Source organism: Etheostoma spectabile, chromosome 5 (genome assembly GCF_008692095.1).
Source record: "Etheostoma spectabile isolate EspeVRDwgs_2016 chromosome 5, UIUC_Espe_1.0, whole genome shotgun sequence".
In the NCBI taxonomy this organism is placed as follows: domain Eukaryota; kingdom Metazoa; phylum Chordata; class Actinopteri; order Perciformes; family Percidae; genus Etheostoma; species Etheostoma spectabile.
The window spans coordinates 12,776,906-12,782,823 of record NC_045737.1 but is presented as its reverse complement, the minus strand read 5'-3'; the positions used below and the strand labels follow the sequence as shown (position 1 = coordinate 12,782,823).

Genomic DNA, 5,918 nt, shown 5'->3' with positions numbered 1-5,918 from the left:
GTGTATGTGTGTGTGTGCGTGTGTGTGTGTGTGTGTGTGTGTGTGTGTAAGTCCTGGCTCCTTCCAGGTCATGAAGTTGATAGTTGGTGTTATAATCAAAGGCACCTTTGCTCGAAGATAATTTGCATATTTTGGTTTTATAATTATTCCTCTGTGGTACATTGTAATATGACTACCAGCTCTGTTTTTTCAGTTCTTGGTTATTTTTTTAATCCTGTCATTCTTTGCAATTTAAAAGGTTTGTGAATTTGTGATTACCTTTTGTTGACGGATTTAATGAAAAGACGATTATGCACAATACTAGGCATGCAACAAAAACTGTTTTTTAAAGTCTTAATCTATATGTGGTAATATGTTGGTATATATGAAGATAGGTCATTTCAATGGTATGACACGGAAATTGTTCATTCCTGGTACTTCGTAGCGTTGGCACTTGGTAGATCTTGGTAGAATATTAATTATTCTATGACTGCTGTGGTTCTGTTTCTCCAACTTTTGTCAGTAGGTAGTTAGTTGGTTAGTTAGCTAGTAGTTTCTCTTTAAATTTTTCACTTTCAAAATGTTAGTTAGGATAGCAAGTGTCTTATGTTGTACAGATGTTTAAAGCTTTAGAAAAAAACTTGTGATTTACTGTTTCAAATGTTGATTTTACGGATAAATAAGACAACGAATGAATGACACCAGTGGTGGAAGAAGTATTCAGATCTTAGCTTAAGGTAGAAGTAGCAATACTACAGTGTAAAAAGACTCTGTTACGTCAAGTAAAAGTATTGCCTAAAATACAATTACCTCAACATTGTACTTAAGTGTAGTACTTGAGTAAATTCCACCACTGATGTGTACATACTGACTCACATAGGCTTATAACATGCAAAGCAGACACATAAATATTAAGAATACAAACAAAGAGACACACAAGCAAACACAGAAAGACAAACATGACATTTACTACTACAGAAAACCCCCAAAACATAAAGACTGACAAACACACATTAAGACTCAGAAAGAAATAGAGAGAAAAGAGGCAAGTAACCACAATGTAAGGTCTGTAAATACAGATAGCCTACACACAGACACACACACACACACACACACACACACAAACACAGGGCAGGGGGAGTCGGACAATGCTTCGGTAACCATGGCAGCATGACCCTCATCAACAATGCAGGCCAAGATCACGACTGAACCATTTATCACTGTGTGTGTGTGTGTGTGTGTGTGTGTGTGTGTGTGTGTGTGTGTGTGTGGTGGTGTGTGGGGTGGTTTAGGAACAGTAACAGAACAAGAAATGAAGATAGAGATAGATATAAAGAGATTTTGTGGTGTGGTGTTGTGTGTGTGTGTGTGTGTGTGTGTGTGTGTGTGTTAGGCCCATATGGGAGCTCACAGTGGGAGTGAACCAGACTGAAACAAACGACCAAACAATAGCTGTGTGTCTGCTAATAGAGTGTCCAGCTTTCATACGGCAGCAGATAATCTTACACGTTTCTATTTATTGAGCTGAACACACACACACACACACACACACACACACACACACACACACACACACACAGTCTGCTGCTAACATTAGTTATTTGCTTTTAACTTACAGGACACTACAAGTGTAATCACAGCCTCTCTGCTCATATCTCTGCATCGCCCTCGCTGTTTTCCATTATCATTCTCCCAGCTTCATTCCCATTTATAGAATGTCATTCATTTCAATATGATTGTAATCAGTAACTACCCATCAATAAGCAGCAGTTGCAGTTTGCAAAATTTAAAAAAAAAATTAAATTACTATCCCACTTTTCCCTAAATAGAAAATTTTTAATACAAAACGCAGTAAAAAGTTACTTGTAACCTATTAGATAAACTGGAAAAGCAATGCATTAAACGTAATTTAAGTACTTCTTATATTACATTTTTTACAACCATCATCATCACCATCACTACACTTGCCCTTCTCTTAATTTTATATAATTAAAAACATGACACAACCGTTGTTTTCCTGTTGAGTTAAATGATGTCTGGAATTTTTTCAGCTTTGAGTTAAAAAAATCAACTCGAGGTGTTCGAGGCGCTCTAGCAAAGAACTTGAGGGGCTCAGCGACCCAAAAGCAGCGAGCAAAATGCTTTTCTTTTAATGAAAACAATTACAAAAAGCTGCCGGAGGATGCTAAGATATGATCTCTATAATCAAGGCTTAAATGAGCTTTAATCTTCATCCCTTGAATTCCACAAAATTTAAGTCAGTTTTAACAATTATTTTTAAACATTTTTGTCCTGGATAGATGAAGGTAATGATTTGTACATTCTTATGTACTAATCTCCATATTTAACATGGTGTAGGTGGGAATGTATACTATGTATCGTGCCTATATATCACTTTAAGACGTACAGTATACACACACATATACATGCCTTCCACTGTACCATGTTTATTATCACTGTGTTAGTTAAAATGTCTCTACAGCGGTGAATTGGGGACAAATTACTGTGTGATGCCTGTAGTCGCAAACTAAAGCAATTCCTATTCTGAAACCAAGAAGACAAAACTGTGACATCAGTACTTTACAAATAGGTAGACACTCCAGAACTAGAATAAAACAAATAGACCAACATCTTCACCTCTCCAATAAATCAAAAACACCTACTGTACTCTGAGAGGCTGTAGACGGAGCACATAAGCACGCCTGCACGCACACACAAACACACACAGACAGGAAAGTAATAAGAGTAAAATAGTGTAATATAAAATCGAAAAATTCTCACTTGCAGTTTTCCACATAAAAGGCGTCTCGCCGTGGGGGTCGGTTCATTTATCAGCCGGCTGGTCTATAAGTTCACGCCTCAGTGGGCCGCACCACTATTTATTAGGTGGGTTTTCTATGAAGAGCTGCATTGATTGTGAATAGTTTAAGTTGATGAATGTGTGGATATTATTTATTAAGGCAGCAGGCCGGGAGATTAATGCCCGGTTATTGTTTATTACAGCGGAGAGAGTAGGAGAAGGAGGTGAAGCACAAACACCTCCATCACACACACACACACACACACACACACACACACACACACACACACACACACACACACACACACACACACACACACACACACACACACACAGGTATGTGCATATGCAACTAAATTATTTGCCCACACAAGCACATGCAAATATGTTCTTTTGCACAAATGAATACACTTTTGCATGAATTACCACACACATAGTTTGGGTATTTATACTGTCTTGTAGCTGAGCATAAACCTCATATAATCAGCAGCCGGGCTAGACCTGTGCCTTGCACAGATTATTCAAACAAAAAACAACAAAAGACAAGCTATAAGTTCAACACAAAACTAATATTTTCATTATTTATATTGTTAATAAAATGGCTGAAAATCGATGAAAATACCCATTATAATTTCCCTGAGCAGAATCTCATCTCATCAACAATCATGCTTCTCTTGTTGTACTTCTATTTTGCGGCTAACTAAGAAGGATCTCTTGGTGGCCGTTAGCATCACACAGTTATTCAGTGTGACGTTGTTACAGTCTGTTGACAGCACAGACAGCCAAGTATGTTCAGAGTCAACACCACGACAGGCTAAGAAAAACACAAAATAGACGCTCGATTTGGTTCACAGGCAAACTAATAATACTTGGTTTGGACGGGCGATGAGAGTAGAACTGGTTGCCATGTTGTTCCCACTTAGCCTTGTCTCTCTGTGTGTGTGTGTGTGTGTGTGTGTGTGTGTGTGTGTGTGTGTGTGTGTATTTGTGTGTGTGAGATCTATTCATTTTCAACATGTCTGTGAAACAGGGTTCACGACAATAAACCTTGTGCTGCCTTTCAACACAACATATGGTAACAACAACAGTCAGTGTCAACGTATCATTTGTGTCTACACCTTTAACACATGAGCTGATGACAGAGACAGAATGTGTGTGTGGGACCCAAGTACTGCATGCCAACAAGCTCCTCACTGGCTCCAACTATTAAGACTACATGGATATAAAGTTTCTTGGCACACATACTGTACATGTTTTTTTATTCAGATCAGAGGTCAAGAAGGTGGTCAGAAGCAATGAATGCAGGGTGTAACTGCTGCCCAACAATTGCAGGACACCGTTTAATATTCTGCAACATTTTGAAACAGAAAACTACACCAACAAGTGGAATACTGTGGATACAACTCAATCAGATCATTACACAGGAAGGCAGGCTTCATAACAAAAAGCCTCTATATGGGAATAGAGAGGTATGCGTTTTAGCCCCTTAGCCACTGTGATAATCTTTCAACATTGTATTTTGTCTGAAATCTGATTAGATCTTATTAAATTAAAACATGTGGAAAGGCAATTTTGTTTCAGACACAAATCAACTTGTTCATATTTGTTGATATGACTTGTATATTGCATTACTATATTGTCCATAAATAGATACCCACAACTGTAACTTATCCTGCTACCAAATATTGTTTGTGCCTGACATAATGTAGAACTTTGTGCAACACAACACTGTCATTAAAATGTAATATCTCATTATAATGTCTAAGGTAATAGATAAATAATAATTTCTAGATGAGGATAACATTGTCTTTGTGAAGTGACGCGCCACACAATCCAAAAAATGGAGTAGAAATGGTTGAACAAAACTGACTAAATCACAACACTGACCACAAAATAACTACAGTAACCTCCACAGTACAGTAATGTGCTCAGTAGGTAAAAAAATATTATTTTAGTTTTTTGAGCTTCAAAGTTGTTTTTGGATTCAACCGCTGTGACTCAGTGAATCACTCAGTGTGTGTGTGTGTGTGTGTGTGTGTGTGTGTGTGTGTGCGATTGCAGCATGCAGTGATGCAGAGTGAAGTGTGTTGATTAACCTGTACGTATAGAGTTGGTCTAATCTATACAGAGTTATATCTGCGCTGTGAGGACAACTCGTCTGTCCGCCTATGTATGAAGACATTATTCCCCCCCGAGACCAGCAGCTATAAATCACAGCTCCCGCCTCGTCAATACACAATCAATGACTCTCTGAATACGCACACTCACACAGAAGACATCCAAGCACAAATAAAATCACTGGTAGACCCCCATACAAACACACCAAACTCCCTTTCCTTCATCTACTTTTCTCTGTCTTTTCCACCAAACAGCTATCTTTTTGTTTTTCTCTCTCTCTCTCTCTCTCTCTCTCTCTCTCTCTTTGACTGTATTGACCAACCTATTAAAGCAGAAAGCTCACATAATGTCCTCTCATCAACCAGTTGTTCTCATGAAATGAGCCTAGAACAAAAAGCAAGCAAACAGCCAATATCATGTCATCACAAAGATTGCCTTGAGGTTTTTTTGGGATGGGCTGCGGATTATGGGTAGTGTAGTTTAGGAGGAAATAGGTAGTTATCAAAGACAGCTGGTAAACCTTTTCATCCATTGATTTATGACAAAAGAACACAGGAAACATTTTCTATCTTCCACTATCTTACCACTGTTTGTCTTTGTTTCAATGTTCTTAACAGTTTTAATCAACCTGTGTAGTGTTTTCAACTTGTCTACTTAATGCTAACATGTCTGCTTTTGGCCCTCCAAAGGAAGGGCCAACACATGCGACAGGATGCTGCAGATGTCTGTGGTGGCCAGCTTCTATGCTGTTATGTGCAGGGGGCGGATTGTGAGGGTGCGAGGTGTTCAACAAGCCAACTGTCCAGGACATGCTGGTTGAGACGAGCATCTTCAGCCCGAGACTTATAACACAGATGTGTTCCACCAAGGTTATTCCTGGCAAACATGCTGAGGTCTTTCTGGACTAACAATTACAATCTCCAAACTCTGGCAAAGTGCAATAGATCTTTTATACATACTATAGCTCATCAGAATCAGCTTTATTTGCCGGGTATGAGGACACATACGAGGAATTTTTCTT

General features: G+C 38.6%; 1 protein-coding gene across 1 annotated transcript in view; it reads right to left on the bottom strand.

The window, feature by feature from the left end:
- prdm6 (PR domain containing 6) overlaps window positions 1–5,918 on the bottom strand; it is a 114,270-nt gene that overhangs the window by 7,646 nt on the left and 100,706 nt on the right. The gene's annotated exons all lie outside the window — the stretch shown is intronic.